This window comes from Malaclemys terrapin, chromosome 7 (genome assembly GCF_027887155.1).
Source record: "Malaclemys terrapin pileata isolate rMalTer1 chromosome 7, rMalTer1.hap1, whole genome shotgun sequence".
Classification (NCBI taxonomy): Eukaryota; Metazoa; Chordata; order Testudines; family Emydidae; genus Malaclemys; species Malaclemys terrapin.
This window is the reverse complement of record NC_071511.1, coordinates 125701040-125723409: the sequence shown is the minus strand read 5'-3', so window position 1 is coordinate 125723409 and position 22370 is coordinate 125701040.

The window sequence follows — 22370 nt, the reverse complement described above, 5'->3', positions numbered from 1 at the left end:
GCTTTCAGCGGTGCTACGTGGGGGGCGGGAGGGCAGCAGAATCTGGTCCGGTGACACGGGGCCTGAACCGGCCTGCAGGAAACGTCGGTTCTGTCATGACGCTGCTCCGTGCCTCAGTTTCCCTTCCCCACCCTTTGTCTTGTCTGTTTAGCCTGCGAGGGCCAGGGCCCATATCTCTGTAGGGGACTGGGCAGCGCCTGTCACAATGGGGCCTCGAGCCCTCTGGGAGCCTCTCACAAATACAAAAGAACTCTCCCTAGCTCAGGGTGAGCGGGGCAAGAGGGGAGGGGGCCCGGTCTTGGGACCTGAATTAGAGCGGGGTCCTGCCCCCAGGCCTCTCCAGTCCACTGGGCTGTTTCTGGGCAGCACGTGGTGTTGGTTTCCAGCGTCGCCCAAGCGAGTGGGGCTTGACCAGTCCCCTCTGCGCGAGAGGCGAGCCGACGCCGAGAGCAAATCCGAACCCCCGAAGGGCTCTCTGATCTCGCAGACACGGGCAGAGCAAGAACCGGGAGCCGAAGCCAGACCCTTCAAAGGGGAAAGAAGACCCACGTTTCTAACGGGGCCGCTCCACCCCTGAACAAACCGCCATGGGACGGGCTGGGTTCAGAGCCTGCTTGCTGCCTTCCTGGCAGACGCTTCAGGCAAACATTGGCCATGTACGGGGGAGCTGGGGGAATGTAATGCCCCATGCTGGCCAGGGGCTCAGACTGGATTGTCTAATGGTCCCTTAAACCGTGTGGATCTCTGACTGCTAACGCCCGGCTCGCAGCCAGTGGGAGGGTGTCAGGCACAGGGTCTCCCTCTCGACGGCAGTGCCCTGCCTCTGGGATGTTGTGAAGGCCAGGAGTGTCACGGGGCTCAAAGAAGGATCAGCCAAGTTCCTGGAGGATGGCTCCATGGACGGCTATTAGCCAGAATGGGCAGGGACACAACCCCATGTTCCGGCTGTCCCTGGCCTCTGGCTGCCAGGAGCTGGGGGGGGGACGGGGGGGATCTCTCTCAAGCTGCATCACCAGTCACTGTCGGAGGCCAGTTACCGGACGAGATGGTCTGACCCAGTCCGGCAGCCCTTGGGTTTTTAGTACCGGGCCATTAGCCCCACCCCTCTACCCGCTGAGCCCCCCCACAGCGGCACGCTGACCGGATGAGAGCTCGTGGGCTCAGGCAGTTCTCCCGGTGGCTAGCACGTGCCCATGGCTTCCCTCCGGGCTCGGGGCACAGCGCACAGGCCTGGGTGAAGGGGAACTGCTGTTCTCTGGCTGCCTGTTTCTAGCCACCTGATTCAAAGCCCAGTGACGAGAGAGACCCCACCTCTGGTACAGTGAGCAGGGCATTGGGCACTGGCTGGGGCTTGCAAAGCTGCCCGTCTTCCCATGGGTTTTGGCACCTAATTCTCCAAGTCCGGTTAGCCGCCGGGGGAGGTGTCCCAGCCCATCGATCAGTGTCTGTCTCTCGCGGCATTTCCCAATTTTGCTTTTCTTTCCCGGCTCAAACTCGGCCCCGGTGATCAATGTTTTCTCATTTCGCTGGCAAGCGGCACAAACAGGAGCATTTACAAACCCGCTGTCTTTCCAGCAGGGCCATAACTCAGACCTCAGCCAGTCCGGGAAATGGAGGCCGGCTGCTCCAGCTGCAATATTTCCGGCTCATGGTAAATGTGTTACTTGGGGATAATTTACCTGCCCACGCCAAGTTTGGAAAAGAAATAGTCCAGCTTCTAGAAACTGCCCGTGTGTGCATGGCTGAGTGTCTGGCGTCTGTGTCTGTAGGCGCATGGAGCCACCCCACTAAAAATCCAGGACCAGACCCCGATGGCTGGGCCCGGTTGCTAGAGGAAGGAGGAAGAACACCACAGCAACAGCTGTGAGCGATTCTGCCCCCGTCTGGCTCTCGTCCTGGTCTCTGCTCGTAACCCCGCAAGCAGGAGGTTAACCTGTTTCTTTCCATCGCCTGGATTTTGTGCCTGGGACTGGCCGGTTATTGAAACATATTTAGAGCAACTGCTGCAAATCCCATGGCACCGCCTGGCTTCCTACCAGGAACAGCCATACGCTCCCACTCAGTGTGTGTATTAAAACCGAAAGCGAGGAGAGTCCGGCCCCTCGTCTGCCCCAACCACCATGTTAATAAAGGGTTAATGGGTCCCACGGGGGCCGTCGCTGAGCCGCAAAGAGCTGGAGCCATTGTGTCTTTCTCAGCACTGGGCTGGTGCTCGGCCGTGGCTGAGTTCACGCCGTGCACTGGGTCTCCAGTGCATGTGCCCCAACCCACTCCCACACCTGGCCCTCTGAGCCTCAATACGCGCCCACCTCGCTGAGCCCCGCTGCCCACCGGTGCAGTGGGACTGTCTAGCACCCAGAGCAGGGAGAGCGGGGGAGGCCGGGCAGCCGTGCCCGTCAGGCAAGGTGCTGGCCTAGCGCCGTTGCCATGAGATCTGGGCTGGAAACAAGGCACCAGTTTTGAACAGTGAGTGTGAGGGCAATTAACCACGGACGATCTACCACGGGCGTGGTGGAATCGCCAGCATGGGCACATTTTAAATCTGGATTGGCTGTTTTCTAAGATCTGCTCTAGGGATTTGGGGAGCAGGCCCATGGCCAGTGTTGTGCCGGGCTCCCTGATGGCAAAGGGCCCATCTTTGGCGCCTGTGCGTCTAGCACCATTCCTGCCAGCTCCGGGGTCGCTCCATAAAAAGGACACAGCCTGGGGCTTCAGCCACCCACTCATCGCGATGCTGGCGATGGTGGTTCCCGCGTTTCCCTTGAGAGCTGAGGCCACAGCCTATCAGGCCTCACCAGGTGTTTTCCAAGAGCAGATCGCCTGTTAATCCCACCCCCGTGACCCCCGGAGCACCTTGGGGTGCACACCCGGCACTGCCCTCACGCTGGGGCACCAGCCATGCTAGAAAACCAGCTTGGGCTGCGATCTGGTTCAAGGCTGGTCCTTGGTGGAGCTCTGGGGGGGGCGCCAGGCAGCTGTCTCTACGAGGCTCGGGGCTGTAGATTTCACTCTGTCCCCTCTTGCCCCTTCCTTGTGTTCGGTTGCTCTTTTCTGGCTCCATCACGGAGGTGCTTGGAGCTGTACGACGTGCTCCCAGCGTGGGCAGAGCAGTGCTGCCTCTTCATCCGCTGCCCGGAATTACTGACCTTTTTCGTTTACTGCCTTATTAGCTTGTGGTTTTAATGCCACCGCTGGGCACGGTGCCTTCCAGCCCCCACACGCAGGCCCTGCCCCGAGGCATTTAGCAGGGGCGTGAGAGAGGAGGCTTGTAAAATACTCACAGGAGGGAAAGAAGCAACTCCCCGTCACCCAGCCCCAGCATATGCATCCAAGGGGGAGCAGCCCATGAAATGGAAAGGCAGCATTGGAAAGGAAATGCTTTCTTAGCTCTACAATGGGTCATTAACCTGTGGACCTCATGGCTCTTGTCCTTGCTGAGAGCTGGTGGCAAAGTGGGATTCAGATCAGAACCGGGCACTTGGCTGGGTAAGAAGAGATTACACGAAAGAGGATCAAAACGTGGCTGAGTGGTGATTAACCCTCCCCACTTGGCCACGCGCACCGTGCCTGGGTTCAGGCCGTTACTCTTAGACGGGCTGGTTATTTCAGGTCTGTCCATTCTAGAGGTTCTTGCGCCTTTGGCTGAAGCATCCGGAGCCAGCCGCCGTTGGAGCCAGGAGACCTGACAGGAGCGGTGGCAGGTCTGATGCTTTCTGGTGAGTCCTATGTCCCTAAAACAAAACGTGTGTTTTTCAGCTGCAGAATTCAGCCCATCAGCTTTCTGCGGTATTGAGTTCCACAGGGCCAGGGCCAGGGCCAGGGCCAGCCAGATACCGGAACATTTCCATGGTTCTGATGCTCAATTTCCTGCCTTTTACTTTCAAATACCCCTTTGATCTGCTCTTCTGAGGTAGGGCCGAAGAAGGGGACGGCTCAGTTTTCCTTCGATTGTCCTCATTGAGTTTGATGAATAAAATATGTTTTTAAAAGCCCCTGCCCCGCCTCATGCTCTGGGGTCATTAATTGTCACCCGGGGCGTGCTCGTTAGCTGCTGTGAACGTCGGGCTCACCTGGGAGGTACCTGGGACTGCGTTGTGCAGGGGAGTCGCTGGGCATAGAGCGCTGGACCTTCTCCCACCCTCTCCCTGTAGCGTAATGGTCTGGCATGGGCCGGTTAACTAACACACACACACACACACACACACACACACACACACACACACACACACACACACACAGAGCCTGGCCCGAGGACTTGGTGAGAAACAAGTGTGCAAAAGCTCAGGGCCAGATTCGCCATCATCCTGCACTTTGCGGAGTCACTCGTGCGAAGGGACTGAGAGTTGCAGCCGTTCTGGCTAGCTGGCGTGGCCTGCCCGCTTTCTCCTGGCATCAGTGAGCGCCCATGGTACAGGGGAGCAGAGAATGAGGGTCCCCATGCCAGCTGCATGGCACCTCCCCGCCCTGGGCAGCTCATCGGGTGACACCCTAGGTTGGTCTCCACCCACAGGCTGAGGAGACAATTGGGTCACTCGACGCACCCAGCCAGGGTGGTGCCCGAGGGGGGCAGCGTACTAGACGGCACCTCATTACCCACGAGGGACCCCACGGCAGGGACAGCTGGTACAGCCGGGTCCAGGGCCCTGCTGTAGGACTTGGGCAGCAGCAGCTGGTTGCTGGCAGCAGAGGGAGCTGGAGGACAAGACAATGGAGAAGCCCATGAGCCGTGCCCACAGCAGCCTCTGGGTCCGGGCCCTCGTGACACCCTGGGGCTCTGCCTTTGACTGGGCGCAGGGCTGTGCGTGTGGGATGCTGCGGTTCCTTCTTGCATCCCACAGCCCCCCGACGTGTGTAGGCACACAGCGGCACCCACCCAACAGCTGTACACACCCCTCCCTTAGCCACCCCCCCTCCCTCCCGGGGCTGGGCTCCCCCTGCGGGTCAGATCCTCAGGACGGGGGTCTGGCTCTCTGGCCCCAGCCCCGCCGGTCCTGCCCTGCGGGCGCAAGTGCCTTCTCCTTGGCTGGCTGCCGCCGACCCTCTGAGGCTGGAGCCCCCAGGAGTCACTGAGCGTGGTGGGAGCGAGTGGATATCCTCAGAGCCACCCCCCCCCCCCGACCAGTGCTGCTCCCGGCTCTGGGGGGGTCATGCGGCAGGAACTGGCGAGCCGTAGAAATGCCCGCGGGGAACTTGGTTAAATGAATGACCCATTGAAAAGCTGCCCATCCCACTTCCTGCAGCCTACGGCCAAGCTGGGGCCCGGGCTGGCTCCGGAGGGCAGAAAGCCGAGCGCGGGGGCTGTTTGGAACTGGCCGGAGAGTTTTCTGTTCGTTGCGGTCGTGCCAGCGGAGATGAGGAGAGGCTCAGCTTAGCAGCGCTGGGGTTGCCCGGGTGCTCGGCGGCAGGGGACGGAGCACACCCACCTGCGACTCATCAATTGAATAATGAAGTAATGAAGGACACAGAGTTTTGTGGGGAGCCCAGGGTTGGGCTAGCAGGGGCTGCGGGTCGGGAGTGAGGGGCACCGGCAGAGCTGGAGGGAGCCCTGGGCTGGGCTAGCAGGGGCTGCGGGTCGGGATTGAGGGGCACCGGCAGAGCTGGAGGGAGCCCAGGGCTGGGCTAGCAGGGGCTGTGGGTCAGGAGTGAGGGGCACCGGCAGAGCTGGAGGGAGCCCAGGGCTGGGCTAGCAGGGGGCTGCGGGTTGGGATTGAGGGGCACCGGGTCAAGGGGGCAGATGGAGCAGCCGGGGAGAGCAAAGCAGGGGACCCCTTTCCCTGCCCTCGCACTCCAGGGTGGGGCTGGTCAGCGAGCAGCACGTCCCATGGGACTGCAGCCTCCCCATGCCAATGTGAAGCCAACAGGGTCACCGCTTGGGAGGATGACGGGGGGAGAACAGGCCCCTGCCCTGCGGAGCGTCCCAGGGCCCTGATCCCAGGGCATTCGCTGAGCCGCCCACTAGGGTCTGCAGCAGAGACTTCCCAGCAGCTGCATGTGTCACGCAGGCTCCTGCCAGCCCCCTCCGCTGCCCTCCCACACCAGGCTGGAGCTGGCTCTTGGCCCTTGGACTTGGGCTCAGGCGTTGTAACTAATGGCAGGTCACTAGTGCTCCAGGGAACGTGAACTGTCTGGGGAGGGGAGGGGGCACTGCCCTCCCTGCTCACGTGCCTGGCTCTGGGGCCTGGCAGGTCTCGGAGGCGCTGGATCCGGCGCCCTCGGGCTAGGAGACAAAAGTGTCTCTGGGCAGTTGTTCCTGGGGCTCCAGTGCTGGGTTCCAGGGGTCCCCCCACTTCCGTTCCCTCCACGGTGCTGTCAGTGTCACACGCCCTGTTGGGGAGCTGGGTCAGTATCAGCCCCCTTAGGAGGGGGAAACTGAGTCACGGGGTGAGTTAGTGATTTGTGCAGGTCACAAAAGAAGTCTGGAATGGGACCCAGGAGTCCTGCCCCGCCCTCCCCCGCCCGGGCACTCTGACCAGTAGCACCCAGTGTGTGATTTGATTTATTGTTCTGCAGTATTCATAGCTGGGCGAGCCGGGTACCCCCAGCTGAGGTGGGCGCCCCAGTCAGCTCCTGCCCCAAAGAGCTCACAGGCTGTCTAGACACGGGAGACGACGGGCGCAAAGCAGGACCATCCACCCCGGTCTACAGCTGGGCGGTCGGGGGGGTTAAAGTGACTGGCCCAAGGGCCCGCGGCATGAGTGGCAGGGCAGGGGAATGAGCCCAGGAACTCTACCCGCGGGCGCCTGGTGGGCACGCGGACGGGAACCGCTGGGAGGCCGTTCAGTCTGGCCAGGCCAAGCACCTGCTGCTGTCCGTGCTGGGCCTGACGGCACCTCAGCCTGCGTGCTGGGCAGTCTTGCTTCCAATGCCCCCGGGTCCTGCCCTCACTCTCACCATCCGGAGGTCTCCCCTGGTGTTCAGGCTGCAGCTCCCCTCCCTTAACTCCAGGCCGTTCCTCCAGGTCCCACGCCCGAGACCCGCAGGAGGCCGTCAGCCCAGCCACCCTGCGCCGTGACTCCCTCGGGCTCTTCTGACCATGCCCGGGAGTTCAAGGGGCGGCCACCTCAATGACTGGTGGATGTGAGACCCAACCCCCCAGCTCTGCCATGTGTCCCGTCCCCCCCGGCTAGTCCAGCCCTGCCCTGCCCCCCAGGCTTGTCCCTCTGTGATTTCTGGTGGAGAACTCACTGTCTGGACAGAACACTAGGGGCTAATTCCAATGGGGACCAGGCCTGCGTGGCCCGGATACGGCCCGCGTGAGCCTCATTTGGCCTTTCCCTCCCCTAACTTCCAAGCTTCCCTCTGCCCCATGTCTGGGGGGATCTGACCAAGTGGGAATTAAAGTCCAGCCCATGAGTTCTTCAGAAGCCCAAAGCCCTAGCCAGGAATTGCTTTGCTGAAATGCACCCAGCTCTGGGGTGGTACAGAGCAGCTCTCCTCCCAAAGCTCCGTTCAGGAGACGTGGTTACACGCAGCCAGGTCAGGAAATGAGCCGATGGGAACGACTATGGACTCTGATAATGCCCGTGTTACGCCTCTGAGCGCGTTCTGTGCAACTTACCTGCTTCCCGGTGCCCGGGGGCACTCAGGCGGAGCCACAAACCCGAATACTGGAAAGTCCTTTGCCATCTCTCTAATGCGCCAGCCCCCCGAGCGCTTACGAACCATTCGGAGGTGCGAGACATTCTATTCATCCAAAGATGGCGCAGTTACCCCCCAGGAGGTCTGCTAGATTTGCAAGGGGAGCCCGTGGGAAATAAGTCGCTGCTTGCCCCCCGATTCTGCCATCCGGCCCTGGGGTACCCGCCTGACGTTAAGCAGCTGCTTAGATCTCCCTGAGGTCGCTGTAACGGGCGGCAGGGGGTGCCGTGCTTTGCTGAAGGGCTGGATATAAGCATGCACGTAACGGCTTGCTGGGATGGAGGCTGGAGGAACAGTTCGAGTATTGGCATTGCACGACGGGCTGCAGCGAAACCACTTCGCCAGGCAGCTGGCCCAGCACCACTGCACCCGTAAGAGCTTTTGATGTGGGAACTGGGCGAAGAGGATTCGGCCCAGGGTGTGGATCCATCCGAGAGGGGCTGTTACCCCAGACAAAGCTGTTATTTATAAGAGACGTCGGCACTGCCAGACTGGATCGGCCCGGATCCATCGAGTTGGTACCAACAGGTGCAGAGAAGGGGACGTGACACCCTCTGTGATGAGCTAATCTGCACCTATGGGTAAGTTTCCTCCTGACCCCACGAGCCAGTGGTTGGTTCATGCCCTGAAGCAGGAGATTTTCTAGGCCTTCCGGTTTTGAGGGAGGGCTATTTGTGGCCGGTTGATCACACTGTTTCCCAAGCCTGTCCTTCTAGAGCCCCTTGAGGACAGATTGGAAACGACACCCCGTACACAACAGAGCAGGCGTCCGATGGGGAGCGGAATGTGCTGCGGTAGAAGATTCTGACGCTCGTGTTGGAAGCCAGAGCTGGAATCGTTTCCCTGGCTAACCATCAGTGGCAGGGAGCGAGGAGCTGATGTGTTGTCTCTTGTCCCGTTTCTTCCGACAAGCCGTTGAAACTTCCGATGGGAGCTGAGTCCCGTTGTCACTTGTGATCTGTTCAGGAACTGCTGGCCTTGAAAACAGTCGTTTTGACACTTCAGCTTGTGTCTTTATCAGCTTCTTAATGAACCAATTGTAGGGATGCTGTAACCGTCTCGGGGTTGTCACCTGGAAAGGGATGAATCTGAAATTCTCCGGTATTGCCCTTGTGGGCAGGGAGCCGTTGTGCATTTTCTGGCCGTTTCTACAGGGTTTGTCCTTGAACCAACGCTCATTTGCATTGAGAGGCAGTTTCCCACCATGGAAGCTCCCAGGCTTGGAGCGCTGGCCTGTCCGCATGACCCCGGGTTAGTCGTTGCACAGATGCCAGGATTCTGTTGCATTTCCCTGGCCTCTTTTCTAGCTGTCTACGTTGATACAGCAATTTACACGCCACATTCGAGGGCAAACTCCAGCTCGGGCGATAGCTGGTTTCCGGATTGCTTCGTTGCACCTACCACGTGCGAACCGGTCCCTTAATGCACCCATTAAGTGCGATCTTTCCGAATTGGCAACTCGCTGTTCATTGCCACAATCCAGCCACGTATTCGGAAACGGTTTCCTTTGGATTCCGTTTATGAAAGCGGACGCTGTCGGCACGCCCCAGTCTACAGTTTTTGTAGACATTCCACACTCGCCGCAAAGATTTAGTTTAATAAGCAGCGTCAGGGCACGCAGCAGGTTGGAAGTTTTAGCCCCTATTACCGTGAGCAAAACCGCCACCTTTTTCTCATCAGTGATGCCAGTAGCTATTCCGTAGCTTCCAGTCTTGCAACAGAGGTGGGCCAGTCCTCTACTGAGCTGTCAAACAAGTCCATTTGCCCCCAAACTGCCAGACCTTTAAAGCCCTTCCCCCAGCCCCGTGATGAGGTGTCCACCTCACCCAGGAGTGGAAGGGCTGGACCAATTAACCTAGCAGCTTGAAGGCTGGGAGGAAAGCCCTGACTAGGGAATGGGCTCACCTGTGCCGGAGCAGGGGGGGCTGTATAAAGCCAGCTAGCTGGTTCCAGAGAGCAGGGCTGCTTAAATCACTCCCTGAGTGGGGGGAGTTGGGGGCTGGCAAACCCAGAGAGCAGGGAAGTCAAACAGATAGGGAGAAGCCCAGGGATAGAACAGCCAGGGTAGGACCTTGCAGAGACTTTGGCTGCTTGTTATAGGGTCCCTAGGCTGGAACCCCGTGTAGAGGGCAGGCCTGCGTTCCCCTGCCAGCCGCTGGGGAGTGGCACAAGGCGCTGGAGATGCCAGCGGGTCTGGAAAGGCTGTGAATTCCCCGGAAGAGGAGGATCTTAGCGACCCTGGCCGGAGGGCCAAGCCACGAAGAGGAGGCTGCAGATCTGGGAGTGAGCGGGGCCACAGAGGGAGTGTGCCAGCTGGCAGAGCTGATTCCCAAGATGGCCAGCAGGAGGTGCCGCGAGCAGTGAGCGAACCCAGGAACACCCCCTGAAATGAGCCGGTCACTCGGTCTCGGCGGCTGCAGGGTCATTTTGAGGCCTCCGTGGTCCCTCTCCCTGGATTAGGATCCCACCCGTGTCACCGATTTCCATGTCTTCGGATCTTTACAGAATAATATCTAATGCACAGCGGGATCCAAAGGCCCACAGTTATTAAGGACACGCAATGTGCCAGGCCCAGTGACAGATACACACCGCTCCCCTGGCAGGGTTCTGGTGGCCTCTGACACATAGAGGCCAGCGAGAACATGAGAGGTCTCCGAAACTGTTTAAAGGGCTGTAATCTATTTCCGCTACGCTATATGCCCTTAACCCAAGCCATAGATAGTTGTTAGAGGTCATATGGGTTCTAGAATCTCATTCTGCACTTACTCGATGTTGTATCACGTCAGCGACATAGAGCTAGAAAAGAAGGGCGTCACAACTGGAACAACAGGGTTGCTGATAGGCAAAAAATCCTCTGCACTCGGGGTGGGAGAGACCTCCCAAGTCAGGACATTGCTGATTTGGTCCAAAATGCCACTTATGGAAGTGAGAAAAAATGGTTTTGTCACAGGTCCGCTGCACAATGTTCTTCGGAGTGGGGAAAGCAGTCACGCCGACCGCTTAGGTAGGTACAGAGAGTGCAAATCAACGTGCCCCATTTGGACAAATAGAGCTAAGCGATAGTGGCAGAGCAGTAGCCTTTAAACTGGATATGGGAGCACAACTCAGTGTTTTTCCCAGGCAAATCTACACTACGGGCAGTAGGCAGCCCGTGGAGAAATCAAACGCAAAGCTCGCGTCATGTTCAGGATGTAAACTAGCAGTGAGCTGGCTCGGAGGAAGGCTGGTTCAGTGGTTGGGGCCCTTGTGTAGAATGTGGGAGACCTGGGCTGAATTCCCAGAGTGACAGTCTATACCTTGGGGGAGCGTGCTGTACTCCCCGCATGCCTCATTTTCATATCGTCGTGATCTTACGTATAAAGGGTGCCTTGTAAAGTATCAGGGGAAAGGTTCTGATCTGCTGAAAGTCATTTCTCTCTCCATAGATGTGTATCGTTCATGCATACGACGTTATGAGAATTGTGTTGTATGGTTGTCACTAAAACATGCTGTGAGCTGGGGAATCGGCCAGATATTCGCTCCCCAGAGGTAATAGCAAGGAAAGTAACTAACGCCCGGGTGGGGAGTCGAACAACCCATCAGCAGCCATTGTCCAGCAAGGGAGCTACAATGCGATGAGTCCCCTGCACGAGGCCCCACCGGGGGAATTGCTCAGCCTCGCTTGGAGAGACTCAGCAATGCCCCCAGACGTGCCTGGACTTGTGCTCCCCAAGCACATGGACTGAGGGTATAAAACAGGCAGTGTGGACAGCCCTGCTCCTGGCCCCACCTCTGCTGCAAGCGACCAGGCCACTGAGAAGAAGACAAGACTCCGACACAGGAGACTGGCCCAGGATCAGGGGACAAACCTGTGTACTAAGGACTGCAACATCCAGTGGGGTGAGAAACTGCTACTCTACACCTCTACTCTGATCTAACGCTGTCCTCAGGAGCCAAAAAATCTTACCGCATTATAGGTGAAACTGTGTTCTATCGAACTTGCTTTGATCCACCAGAGTGCGCAGCCCCCCCCCCCCCCCCCGGAGCGCTGCTTTACTGCGTTATATCCGAATTCGTGTTATATCGGGTCGTATTATATCGGGGTAGAGGTGTACTTGCTGCCCAGTCTAATAGGATTGAGAGTTTAGGCTGCGTACTTATGTTTTATTTTCTTTTGGTACCACTCTGACTTGTTGTGTTTTGACTCGTAATCACTTAAAATCTATCTTTACAGTTAATAAATCTGTTGGTTTATTCTACTGAAGCAGTGTGTCTGGTTTGAAGCGTGTCAGACTCCCCTTGGGAGAACAAGCTTGGTACATATCAGTTTCTTTGTTAAATTGACAAACTCATACAAGCTTGCAGCATCCAGCGGGCATAACTGGACACGGCAAGACAGAGGTTCCTCGGGTTGTGTCTGGGACTGGAGATATCGGCTGGTGTCATTCGGTTGCAAGTAGCTGGGAGCAGCTTACACGCCAGAGGCTGTGTGTGAACAGCCCAGGAGTGGGGGTTCTCACAGCAGAGCAGGGTAAGGCTGGCTCCCAGAGTCAAGGATTGGGGTGACCTAGCAGATCACTGGTCCAGATAATACCAGAGGGGACCGTCACACCCAGCTCTACCATGGACTTCCTGTGTGAATCACTTAGCCTCTCTGTGACTCAGTTCCTCATCTGTAAAATGGGGATAATAATGCTTTGCTGCCTCTCAGCGGTGTTGTTAGGCTAAATACGTTAAAGATTGTTGATCACTTTGAGATCTACTGAGGAAAAGTGCTACAGGCATTTTTTTTTATTGATTCACTCATTGTTTATTGTTGCTACAAGGGCAAATAACTGTTTCAGTTTGCTTGAAAGAAACACAATCCATTAATAACTAAATGCATATATTGCATTTCCTCCTGCAGTAGGGATGAAAACCTGCCTCGCCATGGGCAGGGTAGTTGCAAAGATTGGTGTAAATGCCACGGAAAGTCAGGCACGGAGCATGGATGACACACTGAGAGAATTCTTGTCGTATGCCTGGAAGGTGAATGCTATAGATGGAGTAATAACGTCAGTGCTCCGTCCAGCAAGAAAAATGGCATTTGGCCTCACAGATAAAAATAAAAACTGGACTTGACATGCTGAGACTTACTGAAGAGGTAAAACAATCTACAGACTGGGCCAATTCTGTGATTATAGTCAAAAAGTCAAATAAAGTCAGGCTAACTTTCAATCAATGTCACTTAAATATAGTCATATGATGCAACCATTATCCAATGGAAACAATTGAAGGAGGTTCAGCTAAGCTCTCAGAAGCATAAGTAATCACTGTATTAGATGCAGGAGATGCAATTTGACAAATAAAGTTAGGTCAGTTAGGCTCCAAACTAATAACTTTTAATACACAATTTAAGTATTTTGAATGTCAATGACTGCCATTTGGGATTAATTCTGCTCCTGCGGTATTTCAAAGGGTTGTCAAATACATCTCTGCAAGGTTACACGGTGCAGAAGATAGACTGAATAAAAAGCTGAACTTTAAAAAAGACTTAGACAAGCTTTGTAGCATGAGAAAGAAAGACACAAACATAAGAAGAGCCACACTGGGTCAGACCAAAGGTCCATCTAGCCCAGTATCCTGTCTGCCGACAGTGGCCAATGCCAGGTGCCCCAGAGGGAATGAACAGGGAATTATCAAGTAGTAATGCTGAGCTTTAAAACATAAAGAACTGGTCTAGCAGCTAGTATCAGCATTGCACATAATTTGCAAAGAGATGGCTCAATCACTGATCCAGATAAAGTCATTGCAATAACTCTGCAAAGCAGAATTACAGAGATTCTGGAGGATGATAATTTGGCAAAATTCATTCCAATCTAACTATGCCAAGCGAACCATTCAGAACAGGGCTGGTTTGATTGGCAGGTATTTTCCATGAAAAATATCAAATGAAACAATTTGTGGGGAATTTGAAGAAGCTTGGAAAATTTTATGGAATTTTTCTACAAACTGAACAGAAGCAAAAATGTTTCCTTCTTGTAAAAAGTGTTTCTTTAGTTTCAAATTAAAAATTCTCATTTCATTGCAACTGCTAGGAAAGGGCCTTGTGGGGCTTGGGGCGAGGGCGATAAGTGATGATCTTAAATCATGACGTTCTATCTCAGCCAGATGTATTGTTAGATGCCTGAGCAGACTTGGCCTGAGCCGAATACTCACGTGTTTAATAGAAGTGCAGGGCTGTGTCTCATGCCAGCTGACTCCTGGCTGCTTCTTGCACACTTGTGTGGGTGTGTTTGGGGAGGTGCAGGGTAGGCTCCTGCATGAAGTGAGTTGGTCCTTGTGTGAAGGTGATGGGCTGGGGGAGCAGCCATGCAGAAGCGCTGGGGAAATCGTCATTGCTATTTTCAGAGTGATTTTATCAGTGATTATTTATTTCTCTCCAGTGGGCTCATGTCCCTTGACACCTCTTGCAAGCCCTCATCCTAAGCCAGAAGGACTGGGGGAGCTGGAATGGGAATATGTAACCCTTTACACACAAGGTCTTTCCAGAGCCCACTCCCATGTACCGGCTTCACCACTCAGGAATAACAAGTTATTCCTGAAACTGGGGAACCGTCTCATGCTCCAGCGAGTGACCAGCTCCTAGCCAATACAGTCACAGGCAGAGCCAAAATGGATGGATGCAGAATTACCTTGATCCAGGCCCCCGCCCACCTCTGGTTCTCATTAGAAGTGGCACTGATGGGCGCCTATCTGGCTAGAGCACCCCGGCTGGTACAGGCACAGGGTGGGATGTAGGAGGTGCTGACACTTCAGAAAAGGCCAGACTCATTCAAAGACCAGAGGGGACCATTCATCAAGTGTGATGTCCTGCGGAGCACAGGCCAGAGACTGTCACCCGCCCAGCGCCGCCGGGAGGGAGCGAATCGTCCCTGCTATGGGAAAGGACATAAGGGAATGAAAAGAGCATGGACCAGCCGCTCCAATGCTCAGGCCACGACTAGACCTAGTCTAAGCCTTCCCTCAGGCAGCCCCTGCTCCGCTGCGGCTCAGCCCTCTCCTCCTCCCACCCTCTCCCGTAGAGCGCACACCTTCCAGGGGCAACCCAAATCGTCCGCTCAGCGATGTGTCGATCTGCCCCTGACGTCCTGCTTGCCAAGAGCAGTAGGCTGCCGCCCCGCGGTCTCAGCTGGGAGAAAACGACGTTTTGAGCCCCTATGGTTGGGGTGAAAGCCCCTGTGTAATTCAACGCCCGATCTATAGCGGTTACAAGCCTCTTTCAGCCCCTGCTGGGGAGCTTTGGCACAAGCTGCAAAACGTGCTTCTGGCTCTGCCGATCTCACATTTAGTCCCTGGAGTGTTGGCCAATATGGCGGCCATCCGTGACCCACGTGCTTGGGTGAGCGTGTGTGTGTGTGTGTTTCTGTTGATGCCCCCTCAGCTCCCGCTGTTCCCTCGGCTCATGGCTCTCCCTGGGAGCGCGTTCCTGCCAGCTAATGCAAACAGGCCTGCTTTTCGTTGATGACTATTGCTCCTCTCACGACATCCTTAGTCAGCCTCCCCGGAGATGTCCCTTCCTTATTTACTCAGCTGGGGGCTGGGGCACCAAGACCCTGGATTCTGCACGGCATGGCGGCAGGCTGAATGCCTGCCCATGCAGGGGCTTGTCCGTGGGCTTCTTTAAAAAGAAAACCTGGCTAAGTTCCTGGAAGACAGGTCCATCAGTGGCTATTAGCCATGATGGTCAGGGATCCAATCCATGCTCTGGGTGTCTCTACACCTCTGACTGTCTCATTGCCCTAGGCTGTGTAATGCCCCTCAAGCTAGATGGCCCATGGGCTGCCCCAGCTCTTATGTGGCTATTCTGGGGAGAGCATTATGCGTATCCCGGAGCCGTTCCATGCTGCCTTGGCGTCTCTGGGATGGGGCCTCCTGTGGGTTAACGCGAGTTACACACCCACCTGTTCGCCTGGTGCAGAGACGGCCCAGCCAGCCGTTGTGTTTGTAATGCCTGGTGGCCCAGCGGTGCCCGGGCAGCTCGAGTGCCCGCGGTGGGAGTGGTAGAGGGATCACATACGGCGTGCCTCAGGCAGGGCGGGGTGTGTGTGAGACACAGGCGGTCGGTGGACTATAAAGTTGTGATGGTGGGAAACTGATGTTGTAACCCACCCCCGCCCCGGTACCATGGCCTCACCCACCCACCATGCCCTCAGGCAGGCCCCTGGCAGAATCACTACCCAACTGGGCAGGGTCTGGGTGCCCTGTGATGTGTGTTCGCACCTGCCCCCTCCCCTCCGGGGCTGATACAGTGCAGGCATTGGCAGGGCTGACTTCAGTGTGACACTTAATGCAAATTAGCTAATGGCATAATTTGCATATGCAGTTATTAGTAATCGTCTTGCTTCAGTCAGGACCCTGGCATGCAGTGTGGGTAGGTATTGGGGGAGAGGGGACAGCTATAAATGGCTTCTGCAAACACACGGGGGATGAGTTTGGTGCTTGGGGCGGGGGAGGGAGGGGGGGAGCCAGGGCTGCTGGGGGACCCTGGGGCAGAGGGGGGTATCAGCCGCTGCTGGCTCCCATAGCAACGCGTGCGCCTGAGCATCTTGCCCCAGCCCAACCCAGCTGGCCTGTGCCCCGCCGAAGCCTGGACCCCCCCGCACCCCATCACTGCTGCCCCACGGGGCACCGACACACCCTAACCAATGGTCCCAGCCCAGGGGCCACTGATTGCCCCCCCATCATCTCCACCTGTAGGGCACTGCCCCGCCACTGGCTCCGCCCATGAGGCACTAATTCACCCCAATGCCCGGTCCAGATGGCGCTGACACCCTGCCCATGGAGTACTGACCCCGCCCAACACACCCTCCTGCCTGTGGGGCACTGCCCCCCCCCCCCCGCAGGCCACATGGCCCTGACCCCACCATCAGTCCTCTACATGGGGCACTCCTCCCATCCGCCTCACCCCATGGGGCAATGCCCCCCGATTCCCCCCTTGCTTTGCTACACCCCAGGCAGCAGGGGCAGGCCAGCGGGGAGGGGTAGCACTCCCTGGTGCCAGCCAGGATTAATTTCACACCCATGCCTGCTGCACACGAATCAAGCGGCCGGTAGAGGTGACATTTGTCTGGGCGTGATGGCTCGTCATGCGGGTCATCCCCCCCCCCCCGAGTGGTGCAGCTGTGAAGTCGATTAAGCAGTTCACCTGGAAGAGCTGGAGCTGGGAGCAGCTGCGCAGGGGATTTTTCCCCCCCTCTACTTTAAGGGTGCATGTGTTGCGGGGGTTTGGGGGAACCACACACAACATCCTTTGCCTTGGTCCAGCCCCATCTGTGCAGCGCGTCTGGCCACACTGCACTCTCCCTCCCCCCCCCCCCCCCCAGCCATGGCTCGGCTCCCACCCAGCACTGGAGCGGGGGCCTGGGGGCGCCGGGCAGGTCATCAGGCTTTTCAGACTCCATTAGGGCAGCTGGTGGACGGGGCCGGGGGGGGTGCTGGGGGCGCCGGGCTGGGCCTTCGGATCTCCTGGTCGCTCTCTGTTCTCTGCCTTAATTGGAACCCGGCGAGACCAGGCGAAATCGCATTAGCGCTGGGCCCCGGCGCGGGGAGCCATCCATCTTTTTTTATTACAGCGTAATGGGGCTGCTCGGGAGGCGCCGTTCGATTTGTCACAGGCCTCGTTCCCTGATAACGGGCATTTGTCATCACTTTCTGCCCGCGTTAATGTCATCAGCGGCGCGCTGACAGCTGGGCCCGGCGAGGGAGCCCCCACGACAGAGCACATCCGTCAACCTAATATTTCCATGGCTGTGGGGCCCGACGGGCCGCACACATGCAGGCAAGAGCTTAGGAGGGGGAGAGGCGGGGAAAAAAAAAAAAAACCCGCCGGTGTCATTAATTAAAACGTTTGCGCGGGCGGGTCTGTCGGGCCCCACGGAGGGTCTCCCCCTTGCCTGGGCGCGTCTGGCCTTTTAACAGGGACCGGAGCCGTTCCTGAAACCCATTTAAAAGCAATGTGGGGCCGGGGACTCCGCGGCAAAGGCAGTCGACAGGTCACTGGTAATAAGGGAGAGTGGGCGTGTGGCAGCCACAAGGCCGGGGGGAGGATCTGGCCTGGTCCCATGGCGCCTGGGGGGGGGCGTTTGCTCCTCCTCAGACCCATGTGGAGCTGGAAATCGTGGTCTTTGCCTGAGGGCCCCACTTTTGCCAACCTCAGCTCCAGGCACCATTGCTAATGCAACCCCCCCCCCCCAGCCCCGGCACAGTGGGTGACGCGCGTGGTGTGTCTGCCCCCGCAGGGTCAGGGGCAGGCTCGGGCTAAATCACCAGTGAAACGATTGTGTAGTCGTGTCAGCAGCTTGCAGCTGTTGGCAGGCTCGGCTCAGCAGGGTCCTGTGCTAAAACCGGAGCAGTGGGGGGGCTGTGGGTCGGGCTTGAGGGGCAGAGCTGGGGGTATGGGGAATGCAGGGCTGGGATAGCAGGGGGCACCAGCATTGCTGGGGGGGCGAGGAGGGCACCCCTGGAGGTTGTGACTGAAGCCCACTGGCAGAGCTGGGTGTATAAGTGAGCAGGGGTGATGGGGCGCACACGGCTGGGTTAGGAGCGGGCTGCGAGTCGGGAGTGAGGGGCACCGGCAGAGCTCTGAGAGGGGAAGCCAAGGCTGGGATAGTGGGGATGGGGATGGGGGTGGCCTGTAGGATGTGATTGAGGGCCATTGGCAGGAGGTGGGGGGGAGCCAGCCCAGGGTTGGACGAGCAGGGGGCTGCAGGACAGGCAGACCTATCCCGTTTTGGGGTGCCGGTGATCCCCCTTTGCGCACTGAGAGGGCAGCGCTGGGGATACGGCCTTGTGGGGGAGCAGAACTGTGGTGCCCCTTCCACCCGCTTCGGCCCCACCCCTGCTTCCACAGGGCCCTTCCCGCTGCTGGGCCCCTCACCCACCAGGAAAACACCGTAACGGCCCATGCCAGCCTGCCCCCCGTTCCTCTGTTGCTGGCTCTTCTGCCAACCAGCGGGGAGGGCGGCGTGACGGAGAGCAGTGAGAAGGCACGCCTGTTGCCCATGCCAACCCCAATCCCTATCCCCCCCCCCGAGCTGCCTCACCCACTTCCCCCCCCCCCGGGACCTGCAGGGGGCACCAGGGGGCTAGGGGAGCCCAGGGCTGCTCTCGCCCCTTTTCCGGCGGGGATCCAGGCACACTCAAGACAGGCCTAAGGCAGCACAGGCCCCCTGCCTGCCCCATTTCAGGGACACCCTTCGCTGCGGAGGGTGGAGCAGGACTAGGGGCAGCTGGGTACCACACCGGCAGGTTTCCCTGCCCTGGTGTGTGTTTCATTTAAATGAAAACAAGTTGGTTGGTTTTCGCCTGGAGCCCCCCGAGCTGGGCGCTTTGCCCCCTGCCTGAGAAACACCCACAGAAACTGACCGTAGGCAGAGAACGGAACTCCCCCCCCTGGCCTAAGGGCTCCTCGTGCAACACGTGAACAAGCTGCCTTCAGTGGCAGCAGGGCCGGCTCCAGGCACCAGCTTCTCAAGCAGGTGCTTGGGGCGGCCGCTCCGGAGAGGGGCGGCACGGCCAGGTATTTGGTGGCAATTCGGCGGACGGTCTCTCACTCCCTTTTTTTTGGCTGCTTGGGGCGGCCAAAACCCTGGAGCCGGCCCTGAGTGGCAGGGGGCGGTGGGGTCTTGGAATCGGCCCCTGAGCCTCGCAGGCAAAGCCTGTTTTTCAAATGCCTGGCGGGCCTGCTCTCTGCCCGGGGCCTGCTCTCTGCCCGGGGCCGGCTCTCTGCCCGGGGCCGGCTCTCTGCCCGGGGCCGGCTCTCTGCCCGGGGCCGGCTCTCTGCCCGGGGCCGGCTCTCTGCCCGGGGCCGGCTCTCTGCCCAGGGCCGGCCCCCAACAGAACCTGCTCTCTGCCCGGGGCCGGCTCTCTGCCCAGGGCCGGCCCCCAACAGGGCCTGCTCTCTGCCCGGGGCCTGCTCTCTGCCCAGGGCCGGCCCCCAACAGGGCCTGCTCTCTGCCCAGGGCCTGCTCTCTGCCCGGGGCCGGCTCTCTGCCCGGGGCCGGCTCTCTGCCCAGGGCCTGCCCCCAACAGGGCCTGCTCTCTGCCTGGGGCCTGCTCTCTGCCTGGGGCCGGCTCTCTGCCCAGGGCCGGCCCCCAACAGGGCCTGCTCTCTGCCCAGGGCCGGCCCCCAACAGGGCCTGCTCTCTGCCCAGGGCCTGCCCCTAACAGGGTCTGCTCTCTGCCCAGGGCCTGCTCTCTGCCCGGGGCCGGCCCCCAACAGGGCCGGCTCCAGCATTTCTGCCGCCCCAAGCAAAAAAAAAAAAAAAAAAGCCTGCTGCCCCAAATTGCCGCAGGTGCCGCCCCTCTCCCTTGGCCGCCACAAGCACCTGCTTGTTAAACTGGTGCCTGGAGCCGGCCCTGCCCCCAAGCAACACAAAACAAACAAACAAACAAAAAGCACCACTCCGCCATAACAACCCCCCCGAGCGCTGCCCCGCCCCGCCAAAACAACCCCCCCGAGCGCTGCCCCGCTCCGCCATAACAACCCCCCGCTGCCCCGCTCCGCCAAAACAACCTCCCCCCCCCGAGCGCTGCCCCGCTCCGCCATAACAACCCCCCCGAGCGCTGCCCCGCCAAAACAACCCCCCCGAGCGCTGCCCCGCCCCGCCAAAACAACCCCCCCGAGCGCTGCCCCGCTCCGCCAAAACAACCTCCCCCCCCGAGCGCTGCCCCGCCCCGCCATAACAACCCCCCCGAGCGCTGCCCCGCTCCGCCATAACAACCCCCCCGAGCGCTGCCCCGCTCCGCCAAAACAACCCCCCCGAGCGCTGCCCCGCTCCACCATAACAACCCCCCCGAGCGCTGCCCCGCTCCGCCATAACAACCCCCCCGAGCGCTGCCCCGCTCCGCCATAACAACCCCCCCGAGCGCTGCCCCGCTCCGCCATAACAACCCCCCCGAGCGCTGCCCCGCTCCGCCATAACAACCCCCCCGAGCGCTGCCCCGCTCCGCCATAACAACCCCCCCGAGCGCTGCCCCGCTCCGCCAAAACAACCCCCCCGAGCGCTGCCCCGCCCCGCCATAACAACCCCCCCGAGCGCTGCCCCGCCCCGCCATAACAACCCCCCCGAGCGCTGCCCCGCTCCGCCAAAACAACCTCCCCCCCCCGAGCGCTGCCCCGCTCCGCCAAAACAACCTCCCCCCCCGAGCGCTGCCCTGCCCCGCCGAAACAACCTCCCCCCCAGCCCTGAGCGCCACCCTGCCCCGCCGAAACAACCTCCCCACCGAGCGCTGCCCCGCCCTGCCGAAACAACCCCCCCTTGTGCCGCCCCGCCGAAACAACTCCCCCCTCGAGCGCCGCCCCGCCCCACCAAAACAACCCCCCCGAGCGCCGCCCCGCCCCGCCGAAACAACCTCCCCCCCCCCCGAGTGCCGCTCCGCCCCGCCGAAACAACCCCCCGCCAGGAGCGCTGCCCCGCCCCGCCGAAACAACGCCCCCCCCCTCGAGCGCCGCCCCGCCCCACCCCACCGAAACAACCTCCCCCCACCGAGTGCTGCCCCGCCCCGCAGAAACAACCCCCCGCCCAGAGCGCTGCCCTGCCCCGCAGAAACAACCCCCCCTCGCGCCACCCCGCCCCGCGGAAACAACGCCACCCCCCCTTGAGCGCCGCCCTGCCCTGCCGAAACAACCTCCCCCCCGCCCCGAGTGCCGCCCTGCCCCGCGGAAACTACCGCCGCCCCGCCCCGCCGAAACAACCCCACCGCCGAGCGCCACCCTGAACCGCCAAAACAACCTCCCCCACCGAGCACTGCCCCCCCGCCGAAACAACTCCCCCCTTGTGCCGCCCTGCCCCGCCGAAACAACCCCCCAGCCCCGAGCACCGCCCTGCCCCTCTGAAACAAACAAAAAAGTGTCTGGTTTTCGACTGGACTTGCTGGTCGAAAAGGGAACCTGGTAATGTCCGGTCAGATCTACTGACCGGACACTAAAAAGCCGGTTACCGTGGGCTGGCGGCAGGGGGGGGGCGGCTCCCACGGGAGCCTGTGCACCAGCTCGGGCCATGGGCCACCCCTTTGAGGAGTAGGGTTTGCAGGGCTGCAGCGGAGGGCAGAGCGCGGGGTAAGGGGCTCCCAGCGGGAATGGAACGTGCCCCAGGAGGGGAGGAAGACGAGCGGGCAGGGAAGGGGGTTGCTGGGCAGACAGCGCAGAGGGAGGCAGGGGGCTGCCGGGCTGGAGGGCTGCAGCCTAGCTCGCCAGTGGGACTGCCTGGCTGCTCCCCTGCGGCCGCAGCGCTCTTCTGACCTGCACGGCCAGGGGCCTGCTGGAGCTGGGGTTTGCAAGTCCCGTGGGGCTGCTCACACTGGAGTTGAGGGGGGAGAGCAGAGAGCAACAGAGGGGAGAGGAGTGAGTGGGGAGCAGGGCCCTGGGGAGAAGGGGGGGGTCAAGGGCGGGGCCTCAGGAGAAGAGGCGGGTCAAGGGCAGGGCTTTGGGAAAAGAAGCGGAGCAGGGGCAGGACCGCAGGGGGACGAGGTGGATGGGTCCGATTTTCAGACATTAGAAAGTTGGCCTCCTTATCCGGGCCTGACACCCCAGTCGGAAGTGCTGAGAACCGTGAACAGCCCCGGTGCTGGCAGCAGAACTGCTCTGCTCCCGCCTCGGCTCAGGCCGCACTCAGGCCCACCACCTGCGTGCCGGGTTATAAAGGACAAAACTCGCTAGCAGCTGCCTCCTGCCCAACCCGGTGCCCAGGGCTGAGGCTCCTGCGGGCTGT